We start from the raw sequence: 25,127 nt of genomic DNA on the forward strand, positions 1-25,127 counted from the left end.
GCATATTCGCCGAGACGAGTTGCTCGTCGCCGACGGAGCTGATCTAACAGCGAAAGAACAGAGAGAGACAAGCCACAACATCATGCACTGTTATCGTTCATAACAAAAAAAAATTGGAGTATGCAAATTAGAATCGCCAAAGAGAATAATAGGGGGAGAAATTAAAACAAAAACTGGAGCAGTAAAGTTGACCCTAATTTTCGACCTTTACTGACCTCATAACTGCGGAAGCGCCGTCGCCCCGGCGAGAACTCATGAAGACTGGCGAGAATATCTTTTGCACCACACCCCCGATCTCCTGAAGAGTAAAATGCAAAAAAAAAAGAGGAAAAATTCTGTTTTTTTAGTGATGCGCTTTTGCAGCTAAGGATACCACAACATCGATCATCTTGGAGAACAAACGGGAATTTGAAACAAATTTAGTGAAGTAGAAATATTAATGGCGACTTCAGTGCGATATTTCTAGCAAAATATAAATTATGCTAAGGCTATCAGCATGCTATCATTACCGCAGAAAAATCTATTGAATAAGTACGTTCGATGAGGGAAGCACTGCGATAGAGCACGACTTCTAGGGTACGACTATTAGTGTGCGACGAATGATGTTGTTTTAATATTAATGAAATATTCCAGTATATTTACCCCTAATAGCTGATGCCAGGGGACTTGTGCGGTTGCAAAGAAGGGTGCACTATTTCTAATGGTGACATGTGATCACAGACTGCTGACAGAAATTCGTGCAAATATCGTCTACTTTGAAAAAAATTAAAGTTTACAAAACTACGAACCGTCGGCTATTTAAATGGGTTCTAGTATGACATAGCACTTTGATGGAAGCACATGTTGATTGAACAGCATTTGGTATGGCAGTTTTGACTTTTGAGAAAACTGCTGAAGTAGGTCAAGTCATTTCCAAAATGGAAAAGCGAATGAGCTTGCCATTTTAAGCAGTAAGCAGGGAGGATACGGGGGCGACAGCCATCGAAACTGATCTTGCTTGAACTGTTTCTGGCAAATCACAGCCGTCCAGTGGCGTGGGCAACCAGGAAGACGGGTCACCACCACATTCACCTTCCTCCCTGATGCTGACCAGCCTCTTCAATTCTGCGCATTCGCAACAGTTGCCCCCTTTCGCCACAGTTTAGAGGCATCACTTGATTGGGATGACTTTATTATGCACTCTGGTGAACTAAGAAGGGCAATGAAAGCGGAAAGATGTGAGAAATGTTCCCAAAGCGATTGGTGAACGTAGACGTCTTTAAGGTGCTTTTTCTACTCCTGTTAAGTCACTATATGCGTGCAGCACGTGTCTGCAAGGAGTAAGGTCCTAATTGCCTCTCTTTAGGTGAACGTACGCTGGGGATGGAGGTGTGCTTTACGAAGCAAGAAAACATTGAATAAAAATAAATCAAATGTAATACCACTAAAATCAATGTTCAAGGACAGAGAACACCACCAATGACGTCTTACATCAGGCCCCAAAATTTCAGCACAAGGTGTCTATGTTTCAACATTCAAAAAACAAATAGGTTTGACCTCTAAAGAAAAAGCAAGGGCTGATTTGTAATGGTCCTGGCCAAAGTTGAAAGAGCATACATGTATAAACCAGCTAAAGAAAACGATTCTTTTACAAAACGATGGCGTAACATCTCTAAAATTTTGGTTTAGAAATTGTCAGCAGGTAGATTGCATGACTAGAAAAAGGATGATGAATAGCAACGGCAGATTCGACTGTGCGTTTGTTTTAAGCCACTTTGCGTTGCCTTGGCCACTTTGCATATAAAGAACAGCGCGCAGGCGTCCTAATAGGGTTGAAGGCGCACCTTTCGTGCCAGTGTGCTTGAAAGGAAATGTCTCGTCAGACCCAGCTTAACTGGGCCACTTCAATGGCCCCAGAAAGGTCTTGCGGCGTGCATAGGGAATATGCGTTGCTCAGGCTGGGCTTAAATTATTCTACTTGAACACTGCTGCCCTAAGCCACATTAGAAGCTGTCAAAGTGAGACCATATCAAGCCATTGCTGGAAACCGATTCGCTCATAACGTTGATTCCATATAATCACTTGTTATTCGCCTTCACTTGGTGCAGTCTCATGCCTATACACAAGCGTCAACCCCTGGCTTCAATAGAGATGCGGCAGCACTGGCGATATAAATGAGTTTCCTGGTGCAGGCAAAATCCTGGCTGTCTGCTTTGAATTGTGGTGCGCTTGCTGTGTTTTAGAGCATGCTTCCCGATATTCCACCAAGCAGTTGTGCAGTCGGTTGCGCCAGAGGCACAAGAAAGAAAACAAGCCCTATTTTCAAATTTTCTTTTTTTGCAGTTGAAGAGAGGTGAAAGGGAAAAAGCTGCGGCGCGGAGCGTGACAAAGGACCCTCGGGCGACGGATCTCGTTTGCGGTTAAAGTGCTAAAGGGCGTTGCATTAAAATGTGATGAGTTTGTTTGCGGCTGTTATTCAGCGCTGCGAAGAATAGCGGCAGAACTAAAGCTTGAAGATTGTGCACGTTCTTTATTTGTGCAAATTTAGAGGCGATACTTCATGTGTGTATGCGTGATATTTTACGTCGATCGGAGAGAAGTCGCGCTGTCAGATGCCATTCACCTGCGCTACCGTAAGAGCGCTGCAACAACTCTTTCCGCACAGAATAGGAGACAAAAGCTACTGCTAGTTACCTTGAGCAGTCTCGCCGAACCACCCAGCCCGATGTCTCCGAAAGAGCACCGTACTTGTGAAGCAGCACGCTTTTCGCTGTTTGCACTTGCACGAGTTTTAACAAATGACTTTGTCATCATCCGTCCTAGAAAGCGTGTAAACGTAGCTAGGATCTCCACATAGTCTTTCAGTGTTGTTTACATGATTACTTGAATTTTATTTATGAAGGTCATCAAGAACCTGATGCCTACGAAGAACGTCTACGTGGCAAGCGCTTTAATTTATAACGATAAAAGGTATTTATGGATAATAGAGTTTAAAGTTTTAAAGTTAAATCGGCTACAGGGGATGCAAAATAAGCAGAGAAAATTGGCGCGCCAAAAGAAACTTTCAACGTATACAAACCATCTAAGCACAGTGAGCGTAACATTTCGCGGTAAGCTCGAGGGAAACATTTTCATTTGCGCTTTTTCAGCCTTCTCAAGAATACAAGAGAGTAAAAACGAACGCAATCTTACGGACTTCCATACATGTACATGACAATAGACACCTTGACCAGTACCTAGCTGAAACGTCTTTTTCATCAAGCAGAATAGAACAAGCTGGCAGCGTAATCGGCGAAAATACAAAAAATAAGTCGAGCTCCTATCGAAAAAAAACTGTATAGCTAAAGTTTCGCTAACTTTCTACGTTTTGTCCAGAGTGAAGGACCTTGCAGACGCTTAAAATCAATCAAATGGTTTGTCCTCTGAAAAAAAAATGTTTGCAGTGTGCATGGGGTTGTCGAACTCCTTATATCTCTTATTATTATCGTTTCTTGGGCTAGTTGGTTCATATTTGTACTGAGAAAAACTGCGCCGAAATCAACACACCACAAACCTCGCACAACCTGAGGAAAGTGGCCAACAGGCATGGCGTGAGTGTAGCTTTTTCGGCTCCTAACAGGTTGGGAAAGTTGTGCCCCCGAATTTGCAACCCAAGAAAAGGGTGTTGCCAGATAAAGCACGACTCTCCGCTTACAAAGTGTTCTGTTGGAGTGGTCTATGCTATTTCCTTGACGTGTGGAAAGTTCTACGTAGGCCAAACTGGCCGATGCATCAACGAGCGTTTGGGGGAACATGCACGAAAATTGTCAGAGTTAAAAGACAAGTACGCACATTTGGTTGCGCACGTAATCAACTGCAACGGATGCGGGGCCAGGTTGAATGAGACGAAGATTCTTGGAAAGAGTAAGGATAAAACGACACGTGTTAGTTTGGAGGCTTTCTACATTAAGACGTTTGACAGCAGGTGTATCAGCATCCCCTCAATATCTCTTCTGGCCTCCGAAATTAGGTTTTTAGATTCTGTTATTCATTAACCGAGCTTTTTTTCCTTGCGTTCTCGATGGTCGTTTGATGATCTCCCCTATCTTTCTCCCCATCCTTCTTTCCCTTTGGAAACTTCGCCTATATAAGATCACTCGTGGGTTTCAATAAATTCAGTTGTGAGTAGCGCCTTTGTCCCGTCTTCTTTCTTGTGATGTGTTTATTTCGGCGCAGTTTTTCACAGTACTTATATGTCTTAGTAATCGGCCCAGAAGTCGAGTGTATACGATTAGTATTTATCATACCTTGGGCTCTATTTTTTTCGTTTAATTTATTCAGTCACTCTACAGTCACCTACCGTAACCGCGCTGTTATTGCCATGGAGGATGAAGCTGATACAACACTTTCCCTGGTAACTGTGTCTAAGGAATTGGCTTAAGAACTGCAGAACTATTGTCCATGTAGAAAAATGAAGCCTTACATAGCGCATGAGATGCGTATGCTTTAAAATGTTCGCATGCGCAAGTTGGTTTCGAAACAGAGTCGATTAGCGCAGTCTATAGGACACTACGGTTCTTCATCACCACTACGCGCCAGTCACAGCGACACCATTGTTTACAAACATGACTCCTGTCCACGAGGTTAGCATGGCTCGCGGAAAAACACTAAAGGTGCGCCTAGAAGTGATTGCATTTCTTGCTGGGCGGTGTGCAACCGACACGGTGCAACCGACACCGCAATCTTCAGCGAGGATTACCTACACGATAGGAGCCTTAATTGAACGCCCATTTCGAGGCAGGTGCGAATAAATTTTGGCTTAGTTATTACTGCAATCAATGTGCGTTTAAAAGCTTCTATGTATGACCTCTTATGGTGGCTTTTTCAGGAGAAGCCATCCCAATAACTGTCAAACGCTCCCACAATAGATTTCAGATTCAACACCCCGCCGCTGTGGTACAGTACTTCGCACACTCGCCTTCTCCGCCCAAGGATATCGGATCGGATCCCAGCCGCGGCAGCTGCATCTCGAAGCTGCAGAAAAGCAAAGCGCCCGTGTACTGTGCGATCTCGCTCATGTTAAAGAAACTTAGGTGGCAGAATTTTCCTGTACCATCCACTACGGCGTTTCTCTTAGCCTGAAGCGCTTTGGGATGTTACACCTGATAACAAAACCAAAGCTAATATTCGATAATAAAAATAAGCCTACATTTCAGCTCCGCCCTTGAAAGTATAGAATATGAAGCGACATCATAGCGTTAAAAACTCCCCTCTGCGGCTCTCCTTACGGTTACTCGTAGACGTATATGCAATTTGCTGCTGCTGGCTCATTCCATTTCTTAGTTTCGCCATTCATTATCTGATACTCGCCAGATTACAGTCGTGAGATACCGTGGATACAACGCCCCCTTTTAGCGAAACTGTAAAAACGTGCATGCTTGGCCTACTCGTATATAGTGCGTCTGAATTTGGAACCAAGGTTCAAGGAGGCGCCCGAGTTCCATCTCGCCATACCACCTGGAAGGAACCACTTGACAAACTGATGTGCAACCGTGGCGTGGTTGGAAATCCTGTCGCCCAATCAATTCCCGCTCGTGTTATCCAATCGAGTACCATCAGATCACAACGCTTGATCTTCTACAGAATAAGCCTTTAACACTAAAAGGAAGAACACCAAACCCGCATTCCTCCGGAGCATTTTATGCTTTTATTCCCCTTGTATACTCGACTTGTTCAGTTAGCTTTGCAGGGTTTAACGTCCGAAAGCACTCAGGCTTTGAGGGATGCCGTAGTGAAGGGCACCGGAACTTTGGTCCATATGGGGTTCTTTAACGCGCACTGACGTCGCGCAACACATGGGAGCATTGCTTTTCGCCTCCATCGATAAGCAGCCACCGCGGCCGGGATTATACTCCGCATCCTTGGGTGCAGCCCTCCAGCGCACTAACCAGAGCGCCCCAGCGCCAGGGGTCCTCTGTATAATGGAATCACAACGTATTGCTTTAATCTACTTCGTGTTTAACAATTCGATATCCATTTACAAGGAAGATGTTTACAAAGGAAGAACAAAGCTGCAATTCGGTGACCGCTCTCTGTCAACCTCGCATTAAATACATACCACAATGGTCTTAGTCATGCGCATGTTGTTAACAGAGCAATATGTAATGACTCGGGCAAGCAAAATGCGTACATTATGTGCTACTAGATAATTTGCAAAATAGACTCACTTTAACTACAACCACAAATTTATCAGAACTCAGGCTTCACTTTTGTGAGCATGAACGGCTTCAAAAATGCTGCCCTATCATAAGTAAGGGTTCCCCATATTTGAATCTCGAAAGAGTTTTCGTACAGTTCTCCATTTTCTCTCCAATTCTCACCCCATTTTCAATATTCGAATCGTTCAAACTGTAAAAGCGGTAAAGGTCGCCGCAGAACACTTGTGTGGCTGACAACTAAGAATTGGATCGACTGACATTATCATTGCGTTCTGCTACGATACAGCCAGGTACAGTCTACAGCTTGCTGTGCATCTGATTAACGGCGGTCACAAGAGATGCGGCGCGCAGTTAAACGGCAACCTTGCAGAGGATATCGGAAGCGGCGAAGTTGGGACCCGCGTGCGCTTCTGGTGTTGTTCCGCGGCGATTGCTATCATCGTTTTCTGTATTTGTGAATTAAAACGTAGAAACTGCGTTCATTGGCCTTAAGTCTAGCCTGAGAGCTTGCCACCTAATGGCCTCATTTTGTGCCCGCGGCTTGTTTTGCAGCAGCGTTTCAGTCGATAACCAGACATGAATAATGACAATCTTTAAGCTAAAGGAAAAGTGAGCTAAATAGATTCAGGAACGCTGCGCTTTTGGTGATATTCCCCAGAAGCTGCTTTATCTACAAGCGCCTGTAGGGAGCGTAGAAAAAAGATCCCATCTGCGCTACAGGTCAGGATGCGTAGGTGTATGACCCTTCTCGTTGCGTGTTTGTAGTCTTGACCAACACTTCAGTTGCCTTTTCGATAACCGAGCGCTAACTTCATCCACTTAGTAAAGAGTCATCTTTATATACCTCATGTCACTGTGTAAATGCAGTGCTACTAAGCAGCATTCATCAAGCTTAATAGTAATGGGGATCAATTCAAACTGTGAAAACTGTGGTATAATTTTTCCATTCAATGCTGCGTTATCCTACGTATTGTAAGCAAGATACAATTTAATTGGTTCTGTTTGGATTGGTTTCTCTTGGCTTGATTAACGGAGGATAATATCTCAAAGTGGCCCAACCTGTGAGGGAGACTGTAGTGGAGGGCATCATATAAATCCCCTACCTGTGGTTATTTCACGGGCAATGACATCGCACAGCGCACTACAGCACACTGGCGGCTGGTTTTTCGCCTCCATCGAAAAGCGGCCGTCACGCTCGGCATCTTACTGAGCCCTGGGGCTCAAAGTATTCTTCTGGAGAACACAATTTAACTAAGGGTGTTTTTTTACCAGTAGGCATTACAGGCGTACTAAGTTATCCTTATTCCGATTGAAAAATATTTTTTTACACTACATAGTTTTTTTAAGGCTTGGCTTTGTGAGAAAGAATTCGCATTTAGTTTGACCGAGTTGTATTTTATTCGAAACTAATCCACGTTATTGGATTTGATTCGTAACCAATGCTTATTACTGGTGTTGAAGCGGTTCGCAAATGTAAATTTTAAATTCACGCATCTCTAACTATAAAACCTCAAATCTCTACTTCATTTATAAATATCCTACCCGTATTCAATTCTTATAATGTATTCAGTGCCTTGTTGAAATTATTGGTAATTCCCATGGCAGGCCAAACTGAATGAGAATGAGGAAGTGCAGTTGAATTTCAGGCATTGTCAAAAGTTCTAAAATTGTGATTGTATTCGAAAGAGTAGCTGCTTCTCTTACCTAAATATAGGCATGTGTTCAAGACAGTACGTTCAAAGAAAGATTTCTTAGGCACAATGTGCATTTAGCCTAAATGACAAAGCACCCATCAAAGAAAGAAAAAGATCCAAGAAGGCCACTCAAGTCGAGAACATAACGGCAACATGTATCAATATCGACAGAAAGGACGCAAACAGTACAAGCTGTATTGTCCAGTTATGAGCAAATAGAAGAGCAAATATCGCATTATACAAAAATATGGACACAGGCTGAAACTTGACCCAGCATGGGCAAATAGCTCAAACAGAGCGCGAGGACACCGACTACTTTGCGCCCTTTCTCCGCCAATGAACAGTACGTCGCTGTGAGTACGTAATATAAGCCCCACGATTCTCGCCGAGCATGCGTGGTGGGGGCAGGTTTGTGCCGTTCCATAATTATGAGTATGCAGCTACTATCAATTTGCCCTCGCGCAGTTGCGGGGCTCACTGCTTGCACGGAGCGATGCGAGAAAAGAGAAAAACCTTACATTCCGCTATCCTCTCTACTGAACGAGAAAAGTGGATGCAAAAACTGTTGTTTAAGAGAAGGCCTCGATTCCAAATAACCTACTAGAGTGAAAGCAATCAACAGGAGGCACTTCTGGACGCGCCGCCACAGTGCCGTTTCCAGCTGATTCGTCATCGCCACTTTGTAAAATGCAACTGCAATAACACGGGAAAAAAGCGCTATAAAAATGGCGTCAATCGTTTTTTTTTTTACTACAGTCGTTGCGGATGTTACAATTCTTCAGGTTCATTACAAAGGAGGTAATAAATTCAGTAGATATATGTACACTTGCCTCGAAGTATCAAAGCCTTTTGAGTCACTGAGCTTGACACGGTGAGGGGATGCTTCCTTTATGGGGTACGCAGAACGCCTCCGCCGGCCTAGGGATCCCAATTCAGGCTCAGCAAACTCACCTACAGAGCATATGACACCGCCTCATTTTCAGTGAACACAGAACGAATTTCGTACAAATAAAACTTCCCCTTACACTTCATTCGCACTTCAAAAATGTGGTGGATTTTTTTAATTAACTTTAAATTCATAGGACAGTTTTTATCTTGTTGAAATATGCTTACGCCGAACAGAAACATGCCCACTAGCCCAGGCGCTACTAGAGATGAGGAGAACCCGGCACAGTGGCGGCACCGGCAGCTGTCATGTTGGCGCCTTCTTTATGGCAATAAGAATCTAGGAAAGGATTGTGTGCCTGTTTCAGGGGTGCTGAGAGAGGAAATATAGAACAGGCTCTAACTGCACACATTTGGAATTATGTTTATTGAAATATTTTATCTCAGCATATCACAAATCTAAAATACCTCTAGACATTCAAATTTCGAAGTACCGAGTAGCTTATTTGCCGGCCAATATCCGCTACTATATTTTTTTAAGCGTTTGCTTTATCTATGGAGAAGCAGTATCACCGAAGGGTCATTTTACCTCAGGGGTTCCCAAGCTGGAGATGGGTACTCAACCCCCTTCGGGTTCCTCGGAGGGCTTCTTAGATTCCTCGAGCATGGAAATATATGCATGCCTCCGTCCCACCCTTCCTTTACTTACTTTCCTTTCAAGACTGTTCGCAGTCGCAGGCATACCATTAGTAATGATAGTAATGTTAAGAACAAGACCAAAAGTATTAGTAGTCTGAATAATACATACATAAAAGAATGACTGCCGACATTTTGGGGAACTATGCGTCTGCGTGGTTTTCCTGGGAATGGGAGACAGAAATGGCAGCCAAGAAACGCGTGATTACCTTGATATGAACCATTTTTAGAGCAACTGTTCTATATAGGACGCTGAAAAGATCGAGAACATGTGTTCTGCTTTATAGATCTAGAGGGTACTCTCACTGTTGCGACAGACTTCACTCTCTCTGTAAAGATAGTTATAATCACTTCATAATAGCTCCCAACGACGGTGCTGATTTTAAACAGGCAATGCTTAGAAGAAACAAAAAGGGGGAGGGGTGAGAGGGGGAGCGAGAAGCAAGAGAAACATCCGCGTAAAGGCCAGCAAATTCAATGATCTGCCGCACTACTGGCCATGAAGCGAAATGTCCCGTTACTTTGCAACAATATTTTCTTGATGTATTCTATGTTTACCTTGAATCACTGAATGTATGGTCATCGGCAAAAAACATTAAGCACAACTTGGGCACAAACCCATTCCGCAGAGTCCAAGCAGAGCGGCGAGCAGCCCGAGCACAAATCTGCAACCCTCGCGGAATTCTGTAACTGTCACGGTGACGCGGGACACGTGTCTGGATCTCACCTTCACTCGCAACATACGACACGCAGACTGGGTTAACACCGAGGAAGCCCTCGGCAGCGACCACTGCCTTCTTAATACCACGATCTCCACACGCCCCCTCAAGCATCCTGCCACACAAGCCCACATCCCTAATTGGACTACCTTCCGACAACATTTTCCCGCCACTACCAACACACCCATAGCCGAGCAAGGACACACCAACTGGTCCCCGTCATTGATGTCGCACCTTCGCACACATGAAACGCACATCCAGCTCACTGATGCAATAACGGACATGGATAACCACCTCATTCAACTCTGGGAAGCTCTCCGCACCCTTCCCAAGCGGCAAACCTATGGTTGGCCCGCGCTCGGCCCTTGGCAATATGGCCGACTGAAACTCACCGGGCCAACCTAGGCGACCAACCTCAGCCCGAGGTCGGGGATTGACAATGGCCTAAGAATGGCCAATCATTGGCAATCGACCTCGGGCCAACGAGTATGGCCGACTTGGCCAGCCTACCGCCGCGCTAGGGTCATGCATGGGCCATGGCTTGCAGACTTGGCCAACCTACTGCCGCACTTGGGTCATGCATGGGCCATGGCTTACCCACACATGGCCCAACCTTGTTGGTGGTACCCGCTGGCAGGTGGTTTATCCACCATCGGCAGTAGACCTCGGGCCAATGAGTATTGCCGACTTGACCAGCCTACTGCCACGCTAGGGTCATGCATGGGCGCTGGCTTACCCACATGGCCCAACTACTTCGGCACTACACGCTGCCCAGTGGCCTATCCATGTGTAATTAGTGATCTACTCATCCATGGCCTATCGTTTACCCATTAAAGCGTGCGCAGTGCTATTGTTGCTGAAAATTAGCGCTGCGGCAGCATTTTGAGATGCGCATCTTCTCCTCCAAGCGGGCTCTAACTTTGTGGCATCAGCAGTGCTGTTCTCCGGGCAGGTGAAAAGCAACCCATACGTATGTAGCTTAAAAAAGCCTGTGCATCGACAAATGTAGGTTTAAACAGCACTTTTTATTGGTCTTTCTTAAATATTCGAAAGGCTCAAAGCCCTCCGAATAAAAAAATGGCACTTACAGCTTACTAAGTTTGTGAGGCTTCACAGCAATTTATTCTGGCATTCAGCTTCTAGGCTGAGTTGAAGATGTCACGTTTCCCTGCTCATTGTGCCTGCAGTCCCATTACTTCACTGTTACGAGCCATCGCTTGACTGCTGCCGCGGTCTTCCTGGAGAGGACGTCACTCAGGTACACGCTGCCTCTCCTCAGGCATCCTAGAAAATATACGAAAGAAAATATCAGCCTTCATTCCGTATTCATGTGAATTTTCTAGCCTGTTAAAGTGATAAAAGGCTGTCACTCAAGCAAATATAAGGACCTTCAGTGGGATCAGTGGTGATGTAGTCATCGGATGATATATTTTTACACATATACTGCTTGTGTAAGCAAATTTGATCCAAGGGGGAAAAAAGACATTTCTGAGGCAGGGGAAGGAAACCAGATACATATCGCTGGAAGCTACCTTGAGCGCCACAGAAAAGGTTTTCTTTGGAATCCTTAATTGACATTATTTACCTAAGTTACTGATTAATGACTTACACATTAAATGGTGTTGCTACTTTGAAGAGTACCGGCACAAACCACGTTTCATTATTTGCGATAAAGAACCCTCACGTCTGTATTTTGTTCCCCAGTACAATAGGAAACCCCGAAAATACATCCCTCGTTCCCCATCGTCCTGACGCTTCCCCTCCTTTGGTTCCAAAGTTGCAGCAGGTCATCCGCGAACAGGTCACAGTACTTCCCACGCTTCCTGAAGCTCCTGCTGTCGCTCCCTTGACATACGTCGGAGCACCACTACAATATAGCCAACCTTCTGTCCCAGCCCCTTTGACCTACGCGGCCTCCGCCTGAGCCGTTACCACCCGTGCAGCCTGTCCTACGCTATACACCGCTTCATCCTGCGACTCCGCGCTATTACAACCCGTAGCACACTTCGGACAATCGCCCAAGTTACTACTGTGGTTGCCCTGGACACGTGGCCCGTCGGCGCCGTCGCCGCATGGCTGCGCGTCCCGAGCCTGCGTCTTCGAAGTACTCCCCACCGCTGCTTCATTCTGCTCCGTCTTCACCTGCATACGCCGCCGAACAGCGTTCGTACACGACCCATCGTTCTCCTTCTCCACGTCGCAGGTCACTGTCACCAATGTGCCGGCGACCACCCCCTGCTGATGAGGGAAACTAAGTTCCGCGGTTCTTGAGGCGAGAACTGCTTGCTCTGCGAAAAGCTCAAGGCCTCATATTTCGCCCCCGAACGTTATAGTCATCTCTAGCGATGGTCTGCCTGTACATGCGCTGGTCGATACAGGTGCTGCAGTGTCTGTGATTCATGAGCGACTTTGCCGACGATTACGAAAAGTTACAACGCCATTTAACGGTTTTTCGCTCCGCACTGCCAGCGAAGAGAGGATTGCACCTTTAGCAGCATGTACAGCGCGTGTCGTCATTGAAGGTCTTTTATACAGTGTCGAGTTCGCAGTTTTGTCGTCTTGTTCTCACGATGTGATCCTTAGATGGGACTTCGTCTAAAAATAACGCCGTGATCGATTGCGCCCGAGCTGAAGTGGAATTTTCTGCACTGTGCGACGTACTGCACGACGACAACCGTTCAGTGTGTCCTCAAAAGCTTACCATCGCTGAAGATGTCGACATAGCTCCAGAAGCTTGTGCCCTTGTGCCTCTTTCGTGTCCTGCCGTGTCAGCCGTTAGTGTTCTATTTACGCCGTCTGCATCCTTCATCCACCGCAAGCACCTGCCGCTGTCGTCTGCTGTTCTCAATGTTCACGGTGGCTTCACGAAGCTACTCATCTACAATCCGTCTCCGCACCTGATTACTTTGCTACGGGGGAATCTCCCAGTTCCATTGAACCAGCCCACCTTCTGTCTGACCTGGATGCCTCCAAGACCAAATGTAACTACATCGATGCTCTGCAGTCTGATCGACGCCTGATTCGTTGCCAGACGACTTCTTCCGAACCGCCATCGATGACGCCCTTCCTTCCACCTACCGAACGCAGCTTGCGGCCCTTTTACAGACGGTTTGCTCCGCGTCCGACGCCGCCCACACACCTCTCGGCCGCACTTCCACAGTCGCACATCATATTTAGACTGGCTCTAACGCCTTTTCGACAGCGCCCCTATCGTGTGTCAGCGGCAGAGCGTCGCGTGATCAATGAGCAAGTTGAGGACATGCTACAACGTGGTGTGATCCGTCCATCTCAAAGCCCCTGGTCTTCACCAGTGGTGCTAGTAAAGAAGAAAGATGGCTCAGTTCGCTTTTGTGTTGACTACCGGTGCCTGAACAAAATTACCCACAAGGACAATTACCCCCTGCCGCGTATAGACGAGCTCTTGATTCCCTCCAAGGTGCCGAGTACTTTTCACCCCTTGATTTACGTTCCGGTTACTGGCAAGTACCGATGGCCGCCTGTGACAGAGATTAAGACCGCATTTGTGATGCTGGATGGCCTTTATGAATTTAATGTGATGCCCTACGGCCTGTGCAATGTGCCCGCCACATTCGAGAGAATGATGGATAACATCTTGCGGAAGTTCAAGTGGCACATCTGCCTCTGCTACTTGGACGACATTGTTGTCTTTTCCACTGACTTCGCTACGCACCTAGAGCGCTTGCGGCAAGTTTTGGTTTGTCTTACTGACGCTGGCCTACAATTGAATCTTAAGAAGTGGCACTTCGGTGCCCAGCAGTTGACAATTTCGGGTCACATCGTCTCTAAGGAAGGTGTTCGTCCTGATCCGGCCAAGCTGCGCGCAGTCGCAGAGTTTCCTAAACCGTTCTTATTCAAGCAACTTCGAAGCTTCATAGGTCTGTGCTCGTATTTTCGACGCTTCATACGGAACTTTGCTTCTATTATTGCACCCCTGACGAAGCTACTCGGGAGAAACAGTGAGTTAAGTGATTCGTCAGCCAAGTGCGACGAACGTTCACCGCATTGCGCCATCTTTTGACATCGCCACCAATCCTTCGCCACTACGACCCGACAGCACCCACTGAGGTCCATAGTGATGCGAGTGGCATTGGCCTCGGAGCTGTCTTGGCTCAACGAAAAAACGGCTTTCACAAATACGTCGTCGCCTACGCGAGTCGTGTTCTCTCTAAAGCTGAATGCAACTACTCAGTTACAGAAAAAGAGTGTTTGGCAATTGTGTGGGCACTAACGAAATTCAGACCCTACCTGTACGGTCGCCAGTTTGAGTCGTCACGGACCACCACGCGTTATGTTGGCTGTCCTCTCTTAAAGACCCGTCCGGCCGCCTCGCAAGATGGGCCCTCCGCCTTCAGGAATTTGACATTCGAGTTGTATATCGTTCTGGCCGTAAACACATGGACGCTGACACTCTGTCTCGTTCTCCCCTATCCAACGAACCTGCTTGCTCCACGGCGGCTGATCCCGTCCTCTCGACTCTAACCATCGCCGATATGCCTGTGGAGCAGCGCAAAGACCCGTGGCTCGCATCTCTTATCGACATCGTGTCCACTTCTCCCAATGCTGCGCCTTCTCGGACTTTACGCCGTCAAGCACCACACTTTGCCCTACGAGACGGTCTTCTCTACCGCCGCAATGATATGACTGATGGTCGACGGTGGGTTCTCGTCATTCCCCGCCATTTACGACATGAAATTTGCGCCTCTTTCCATGCCGACCCTCAGTGTGCCCATCCTGGTGTAGTCACGACGTTTCAAAGAATTTCTCAACGCTACTATTGGCGCGGAATGTACGGTTATATTCGCGAATACGTCCGCTCCTGCATCGCCTGTCAGCGCCGCAAGCCATCCACACCTCGTGCTTCTGGCCTCTTACAACCCCTTCCATGCCCGGCCCGTCCATTTGATCGCATTGGCGTTGATCTTTACGGGCCACTTCCCCGCACGGTCTCTGGGAACCGCTGGATTATGGTCGGCATCGACCACCTCACCCGATATGCGGAGACCGCTGCCCTTCCTGCCGCTACTGCCCGTGAGGTTGCCCTGTTCTTGCTTCATCATTTTATCCTTTGCCACGGCGTGCCGCGTGAGCTGCTTAGTGACAGAGGCCGAGTCTTCCTTTCCAATGTCGTTGAAGCTCTACTGGCCGAATGTCGCATCATACATCGAACCACCACAGCCTATCACCCTCAAACTAACGGGCTGACAGCGCTTCAATCGTACTCTCGGAAATATGCTCACGATGTACGTTGCTGCCGATCAGACTAACTAGGACGCTGTTCTTCCTTTAGTGACGTACGCTTACAACACCGCCACGCAGTCAACCACTGGATTTAGCCCTTTCTTCCTCCTTTATGGGCGTGAGGCTTTGTCCACGATGGACACTATATTACCATATCGACCAGACTCCTCCGAGTGGACTCCACTTTCTGACGCTGCAAAGTATGCGGAGGAATGTCGCCAGCTGGCCCGCAGTTTAACATTGGAATCTCAAGACCACCAAAAGCATCGTCACGACAAAGATCAGACGCCACATGTTTTCCCTACAGGGTCCCTCGTTTGGCTCTGGGTTCCTGGCACCCCACCGGGATTGTCATCGAAATTTCGAACTGAATACCACGGCCCCTACCGCATCGTTCACCAAACCTCCCCTGTAAATTATATCGTGGAGCCACTCACTCCCTCTTCGGACATGCGTCATTGCGGCCGCGAAACTGTGCACGTGAGTCGCCTCAAAACATACTACGACCCGCTCGTCTTGCCCTCGCCATAGGTCGCCAGGGTGGCTCCTCTTCGCTCCCGGGGAAATTGTAGTAAACGAAGAGCAGATGTCACGAAGCACGAGGAAGAGAACAACGACGTGCCGCTGCGCTGCTCGAGCTCGCTGGTTTGTGCCTAGACGGACTGTGTTCCTGTGCTATCGCCGTGCAGCTTACAGAGGACTATATTCCGTTGAACCCTCAGTAAAACCCATTTCACACTCATTTATATCCTTACCGCTTTGTAGTCATTATCCGCATTGCAAAGTTCAGCGCGCTCACTGTAACTCGCACCTTCATGTGTGCCAAAGGGCCGACGTGAAGCGACCATTGCCAGCATATCGCCCTTACTCATGCATGGGGCCAGCCATCATAGCGGCAGGTTGTTTCGTCCGCTCAAAATCATGTTGAGAGCAGCGCAATTGAGGTGCGCGAATGGGCTGGTAACGGTTTCGGTATCTACATAACCCGGAATTTTTCTGCAGACGGAAAAAAAGGTACACATGAGGTTTCTAACCGCAAATATCAAAACGGGTTTCCGAATGTGCTCACCGACTCTAAGTCCTATTTATTGTCTAAAGTGAATATTTAGTACTTGGAGCAAATAACCTCACTTTCCTATGCAGAAAATAAAAATGTACTGCGCTGTGCAAAGTGGCTGCCAGCAATGCACCCCCGGTTTCCATCGCCTGTTTCCAATGGTTTATTTCTAACCCTTGTCTCAAGCTATCGGGCACAGCAGGTGTAATGTACTGTGCATAAAACCTGCATGAGAGCATATTAATGGGTAGATTTGTAAGCTTTACAGATTTCACTTACAAATACTACGAGAATCGCGTCACTGCAGCCTATCTTAAAATTGACATGCAACAGCGCAATATACGTGGCTAAAATAAAGTACTCAACGTATTAATTCAGCTTCGCAAGTGCAGCTGTAACAGAAAGTGAGGGCTGGAGACACCGAAGGTGCGCCTAGCTTTCAAATTTTCTTAGATGGCACAACCGTTCGAAATATGTAATTTTAAAAATAAGCCCTTGATAGCGGCTTTCCCACAGCGTATATATGGGTGCCTTAGATAAGAATTATAATCGAGGTCCCATGACCATCTTTAGTTTCCAATTAAATTTTTGTATGTGATGGGCAAATATCAGAAACAAAGGAATTAACCTTAGCTTTGCAAGATATGGCGTAGTTTCCTTGAAAACAAAAAAATTGTACGGTATATCTTTAGAGGTAGAAAATAAACGCTGTTTTTGCCATTTCAAAATGTTGCAAGTTTGGATACCACGATTTTGTCATCTACTATGTTTTACTCACTAAATATATGCAGGTTTTACATTTACAAACACTATTAGAAACCAGTCTTGTTTTTGAAGTTGAGTTATTAAAAAATCGCAAACTTTGCTTCAAGAGCAATGGGCTGCAAAAATATTCATTTTGAATCTTATATACTGGAATATGATGCTTAGGTTGGTTGCACTAAATGTTTTCACTTCCTAACACATGTTCTTAATTCCAAGCAATTTTTGGAGCTCCAGACCGCTAGGTGTGTTCTCCACAACTTATCAAAATTGCCCAAAATTCGAAAACAGCAGTAAAGTGTAAATTTGCTGCAAATAAAAAAAGGATCATATTCGATTTTCATTCAAATCTCGGTCAAGAATCTTCAGTGCCTCAAAAATATCACGGACTAAAATGTGTTGCGTTATATTGTTTAAAAATATAACGTTGAATACTAAACCGAGTGCTTGTCCTGATAATGGCCAAATTCAGTCTGCATTCTTGCAAGATCCAATAATATTGTGGCACTGAAACTATCTCTAGATTATCTAGGTTCCATTCTTTATTTCTAAAAAAATTTTAAGCTCTAGATTTGTTTTTTTCTGCATATTATATTAAAATCGGGCAAAATTTTAAAAAATGGTAAAATAAGGAAAACTGATTAGAATTGAAGAAACTGCCGCAACATCGATTTGTATCAAAATCTCTGGAAACAATGCAAACTACTTTGTTAATACGAGTCAGTAAATATATTCAATTCTGCAAAATGAATTATTAGAAACATAAAAATGCCTGTTTTTATTCTATAAATGTGCTTATATGGCTCCCTCATGGAGTAGGCATCAAATCTTCAATTTAGTATTTGCTGAATTTAGTTACATTTTACCTTAAGTAAAATTTAAAGCCTTGTCAGAGCTTATAAACCCTTTTTCTGCTTGTCGGCAAAGACTTAATATAGCTTAAAATTGAATTATTCGCTATTTCTGTCAAATTCATGACAGAACGCAAGTGAAGGCTGAACTTTTTCTCTGTCCTGCACTCTTTTTTTATTGCTAGGTGCAGTAGTATTCAATCAAGTTTATTAATATTGTATTCCATTCCTCTGCTTTGACCATAACTAACAATACTATAATCTTGAAGGGGAAATGAGGGTGCTCGTTATAATACATGAAGGAAAGAAGCCAACAGTCGGCGAGGCCGAGGAAAGCGTTGGGGATGGTACTTTTATGTATTTTTTTTTTAATGTTTACTCGGATAATCACAGAAATTATTAATGTAATCTGATTAGGGGAAAGATAATTAAACACGAAGTAGAAGAAAAAACAACGTGCCGATGGTGCGAACTGAACCCAACACCTCCAAATATTGCGTCCGGTGCTCTTCCAACTGAGCTACATCGGCCGCTGTCCCCCCTGCTACTTTCTTGGGTATTTATGTTGTCTGTATACGAACCTTGAGAGTGTTCACCAGCGCCACCCTCAACCATAGCGGCGGACGTGGAACGTCCTTTGTTACCGCCAGCGTCACATAGAACGTGATCAAGAGCGAGGGCGAAAGCTGTGCTAGAACCCTCTTACGCTACCTATGGCTTCAAGACTGCCAGAACCGAGACCCCTGTACGCTACAAGCAGATCAATTAAAGGGGAATGAGGGTGCTCGTTATAATACATGAAGGAAAGAAGCCAACAGTCGGCGAGGCCGAGGAAAGCGTTGGGGATGGTACTTTTATGTCTTCTATTTTTTTAATGTTTACTTGGATAATTGCGATATTCGGAGGTCGTGGGTTCGGTTCCCACCATCGGCACATTGTTTTTTCTTCTACTTTGTGTTTAATTATCTTTCCCCTAATCAGATTACATTAATAATTTCTGTGATTATCCAAGTAAGCATTAAAAAAAAAAAAAAAGACATAAAAGTACCATCCCCAACGCTTTCCTCGGCCTCGCCGACTGTTGGCTTCTTTCCTTCATGTATTATAATGAGCACCCTCATTTCCCCTTAATTGATCTGCTTGTAGCGTACGGGGGTCTCGGTTCTGGCAGTCTTGAAGCCATAGGTAACGTAACAGGGTTCTAGCACAGCTTTCGCCCTTGCTCTTGATCACGTTCTATGTGACGCTGGCGGTAACAAAGGATGTTCCACGTCCACCGCTATGGTTGAGGTTGGCGCCGGTGAACACTCTCAAGGTTCGTATACAGAAAACATAAATACCCAAGAAAGTAGCAGGGGGGACAGCGGCCGATGTAGCTCAGTTGGAAGAGCACCGGACGCGATATTCGGAGGTCGTGGGTTCGGTTCCCACCATCGGCACGTTGTTTTTTCTTCTACTTTGTGTTTAATTATCTTTCCCCTAATCAGATTACATTAATAATTTCTGTGATTATCCAAGTAAACATAAAAAAAAAAGACATAAAAGTACCAGCCCCAACGCTTTCCTCGGCCTCGCCGACTGTTGGCTTCTTTCCTTCATATAATTTTGAAGGTCATTTTTCAATGTGTAATTTTTTATAATTATAATCATAAGCAAATCTCTTTCCAGCATAATAATTTTGGAGGCGTTACAAAGAACACACATACCAGCATAGAGCTCCAGATTCTGCCTTAAATTAACAATATAACCTGCGTAATAAACACAGAATGTTTTAGTGCAAATAACGTAACGCATTACGCCAGTATGTAAGGCCGAAAATTAACATTTTTGTAGCGCGTTAGTCCTGAAGCAAAGTTTGCAATTTTTTACTAAATCAACTGAATCAATGAAACAAGCTTTTAATACTTCTTATATCGTCAAGCGAGAAATGGACAGATTGAACATTGATATCTTGGGTATCAGCGAGCTCAAGTGGACCGGAATAGGAGAATTTAACTCCGGCGACCATTATGTCTTTTATTGTGGGCACGAATCCAAGAGAAGGAATGGGGTCGCTCTCATAGTAAACAGAAGAATGGGCAAAGCAGTGCTAGGGTACAACCCCAAAAACGACCGAATGATTTCACTTCGGATCCAAGGTCACCCTTTCAACATAACAGTTATCCAAGTCTATGCACCGACCACTACTGCTGAAGAAGCTGACGTTGAGAGATTTTATGCGGACCTACAATGCCTTTTAGACCGCACCCCATCATCAGACGTCATTTTTCTCATAGGAGACTGGAATGCTAAGGTAGGGAGTGAAGAAATATCCGGAATTACAGGCAAGTTCGGTCTTGGTGAGCCAAATGAAGCCGGGCAGAGGCTAGTAGAGTTTTGTCAAGAAAACAACCTGACCATAGCGAATACTCATTTTCAACAGCACAAGAGGCGCCTGTACACATGGACTTCACCGGACGGTCTGTACAGGAATCAGATCGATTATATTATTTGCCGGCAGAGATGGAGAAGCGCTATACAAGCAGTAAAAACAAGGCCTGGGGCCGATTGTGGCACCGATCATCAGCTTCTTGTTGCCAAGATTAAGCTTCGATTGAGGAAAACGCAGAAAACTAGAAGGCCTTTCAGGTATAATCTGGATCAAGTTCCATTAGAATATGCTGTGGAAGTGAGGAATCAATTTCAAGAATTAGACCTAGAAGACAAAGAGCCCGAAGAGATGTGGACTGATGTTCGCGATATAGTACAAGAAGTTGCTACTAAGGTAGTTACAAAGCAAAAGAAGTGCAAGAAAGCAATCTGGTTATCTGAGGAGGCTTTGCAAATAGCTGAGGAAAGGAGGATGGCAAAAGTTATAGGGGAAAGAGAAAGATACAAGGTTCTCAATGCGGATTTTCAGAAAATAGCAAGGAGAGATAAGAATGCCTTCCTGAACATACAGTGCCAAGCAGTTGAGGACAACAGCCAATTAAGGAACACAAGAGCTCTGTATAAGACAATCAAAGATATCAAAGGAAGCTTCTGTGCTAAGCTGGGCGTGATAAAGGACAAACAAGGCAAGGACCTCACTGAAGCCGCAGAGATAAATAAGAGGTGGCAAGAATACACAGAAGAACTGTACAAGAAGGACCCGAATGTGAAAACCCAACATAAGACTGTTGTGATCACTGATCTCGAGCCGGGCATCCTGAAGAGTGAAGTTGAATGGGCCTTAGCCAGCCTTGCTAAGAACAAAGCTAGCGGAATTGATGGCATTCCAGCTGAGTTGCTTCAAAACCTCAACCATGACGCTGTTAACATTCTGCATACATTATGTCAGAAGATTTGGACAACCCTGCAGTGGCCACAGGATTGGAGGAGGTCAGTTTACATCCCCATTCCAAAGAAAGGCAGTGCCAAAGATTGTTCCAACTACCGCACGATCGCGCTTATTTCGCATGCTAGCAAGGTGATGTTGAAAATCCTCCAAGGTAGGCTGCAGCAGTATGTGGATCGGGAGCTTCCGGACGTGCAAGCTGGGTTTCGCAAGGGCAGAGGAACTAGAGACCAAGTTGCCAACCTTCGCTGGATCATGGAAAAAGCAAGAGAGTTCCAGAAACCCATCTACTTCTGCTTTATTGATTATGCGAAAGCGTTTGACTGCGTAGATCACAGCAGATTGTGGCAAGCTCTCCAAGAGATGGGAATTCCAATTCACCTCATCTGTCTCCTCAGGAACCTGTATGAAAGGCAAGAGGCCGCAGTCAGAACTGGGCATGGTCTTACTGATTGGTTTCCGATTGAGAAAGGAGTGAGGCAAGGCTGCATACTGTCGCCCTGCCTATTTAACCTATATGCAGAGTGCATCATGAGGAAAGCCGGTCTGGACGAGTCTTCAGCTGGAGTGAAGATTGCTGGAAAATGTATCAACAACCTTAGATATGCGGATGATACCACTTTAATGGCAGAAAGTGAAGCGGAACTCAAGAGACTTCTGATGCGCGTACAAGAAGAGAGTGAGAAGTTTGGGCTTAAACTGAACATTAAAAAGACAAAGATCATGGCGTCTTGCCCTATCAAGTCCTGGAGCATCAAGGGACAAGAAGTGGAAGCTGTGTCAGATTTTCTTTTCTTGGGCTCCAAGATTACCTCGGAAGGAGACTGCAGCCATGAAATTAGGAGACGCCTGCTTCTGGGAAAGAGAGCAATGGTTAGCCTTGACCGCCTAGTAAAGAGCAGAGACATTAGTCTGTCAACCAAGATCCGTATAACTCGTGCTATGGTCTTTCCAGTTGTGATGTATGGATGCGAGAGCTGGACTGTGAAAAAGGCTGACCGCCGAAGAATTGACGCGTTTGAATTGTGGTGCTGGCGAAGACTCTTGAGAGTTCCTTGGACTGCCAGAAGATCAAATCAGTCGATACTGTCGACCATAAACCCTGACTGCTCATTGGAGGGTCAAATTCTAAAGTTAAAGCTCAGCTACTTTGGTCATCTGATGAGAAGAGAGGAGTCGCTGGAGAAAGATTTGATGTTGGGAAAGGTTGAGGGTCGCCGGAGAAGGGGTAGGCAGCGAACGCGATGGTTAGATGGCATCCTCGAGGCACTGCAGACTAAGTTATGTGATGCTAGGAAGATAGTGAGAGACCGGAAAGCGTGGCGTGACATGGTCAATAGGGTCACGAAGAGTCGGACACGACTGAACGACTGAACTGAACTGAACTGAACTGATACAAATAAAAGTTATGTTGATTTGGTGAGTAAAAAAACAATGGATGACAAAATTTTAGTGCGCAAGCAGGAGGCCGCCAAATGTGCAACTTTTTGAGATGACAAAAAACGGTGTTTTCTTTAGTGATAGGCGTTTTTTTTTTTTCTTTTTTCAGGAAAACTACGCCGCATCTTGCAAACCTAAGGGCCTTTCCTTTATGTCGAGAGATTAGCCCACGACATAGGAAAACTTAATTAAAATAAAATGGTGATGGCACCACGATTACTGTTCGTGTCCGAAGACATGCATATTTGTTTTCATTTCGTCTCTTTAAACAGGCTCGTTTAGGCAATGCGGTGAATAAAAATATCATCGCATATATTAAAGATTTCTGCGCTACACGTTATACCTAAAGCCACCTATATTGTCACAACTGTTATTTGTTATTTGTAGCTGAAACAACATCATAAAAGGAATTCGATCGCAAATTGTTCGCGAGTTAAATAGATGTACAAGATGACACACGTATACTTTGTAGAATGCAATTTAAGAAAGAGCAGTTACAAACTATAGGCAAATAATGCTATGATATGGAGCATATGTATTACTCCGGTTAACAGTAAAAAAGGCGACTTTTAATATATTAATATATTCGACAAACTATTGCATGAACACAATTATGGGGTCATCCACGTATGTAATGTCTATGGGCATTAGATGTGCGGATGACTTCGTTTTAATCCAATTTGTGCGTCACTCAAAATAATTGAACAAGGAAAAATTTAGTGTCTACACAATTTTCAGCGAGTATACCACAAAATATACTAAGGTGCTTCATATACAGTCACATCACATAGCAAGTGAAGTGGGATACCAGAAGTAATCACTCACTCTGATCAGCATTTCGCTTTTGCGTCATCTTTGTAACTTTTTAGGCAGGCTTTTTCACTGATTAACCTCTTCTTTATTCCCCTTCCAACCCCAGGACACAGATCTTTTGGGGGTGCCAAACTGTCTGTTTTCGCGCCAGTCATACAACTCAATCGATTCATTTCTATGTAGAAAACACTCCCGATGCGCATCTAAAAAAAAAAAAGCATCTATGTATAGGCTAAATCCTTCACATGTGATAAAACAATACGATTTGAACAATGAAATCACATGATCACACCCGGAGCAACAAGAAAGTGGTGGAGATAGAAATTGAAGCAATGAAAGACGATTGCTTACTGAACAAAGCAATAGCAAGAGGTCATGTGTCCATAAGAATAGGCAATAAAATTAAGGCACGTTTAAAGGTGCATGCAGCAGTTACAGTGATGCAGTGTTACCTTTTTTTTTTTCACTGCAGTAGTTGGTATAAATATTACAGCAATCGCTAGGTATCAGAGGTAACCCCATTGAAAACCTTATCCAAGGTACCAAGCAGCAGTGGCACGTTTGTACCTTAAATGAAAGCGACTGAACAGTGGGTGTTGTAAGAGGTGCAGCGTCCCTAGGAATAGGGACCAAAATTAAGTTTGCTTGTAATAACCAAGTACAAAAAGGAGCAAATATGCTTGCAATAATATCATGATGGCCTATGTTTTCATGAACAGCTGTAAGCAACCTGTCACTACCAGTCGGTTCTTTGGATAGAGTTGTCAATGCCAGAGCTTAAAGCTAAGAGCAATATGAGTAATATTTATTGCGGTCACGGCTGTAAAGAATTCTAGCACAACACTTTATTACTGTAACTATTCAACCGTCCATTTGTATACATATTGTTCATTTAAGAACCATGCACATCTTATTAAGTTGCTCTTTTCTACTCCCAAATGGTTTCCTACAGAATTAGAATACGTAGATCGCTGCTTCGGTTTCAAAATTTTTGTACGATGGCTATGATGTGCACTTCATGCATACAGTACGTTCATTATTTCCTATTCTTCTCCCATACTCATTCTATCCTTCTCGGCCGCTCAACTCTCCGCAGCTTTCTTTTTTTTTTTTTCCCGCAACCACCCTAGCTAGGGACGTTCTAGGTTGGCCTTTGTGAAGCTGTGCCACACTTGAGAGGAAGGGTGTTCGCCACAAATGTTTTTTGTATTTATCTTCATTTTTACCATGTCTTTTACGGCTCGGCTGCCATCGTCTATCGACTTTCGCCAGAGCTAACAAAGGTTCCACACGTGGCTGCACTACAATAGACGCTATCTCCCTTGGTTCATTCGGGGACACGGTGCCCGATTCCCTGCCTTCTAAGTCCTCTCTGTCACTGACCTGAGCCACTCCACCAGAATCTGACACTACCTTGGTTTGCCACTGCCTGGCCCATCGCGAGAGAAAGCTCATTCTT

The sequence above is a fragment of the Amblyomma maculatum genome, chromosome 7 (genome assembly GCF_055883805.1).
Source record: "Amblyomma maculatum isolate TAMU_Amacu chromosome 7, ASM5588380v1, whole genome shotgun sequence".
In the NCBI taxonomy this organism is placed as follows: domain Eukaryota; kingdom Metazoa; phylum Arthropoda; class Arachnida; order Ixodida; family Ixodidae; genus Amblyomma; species Amblyomma maculatum.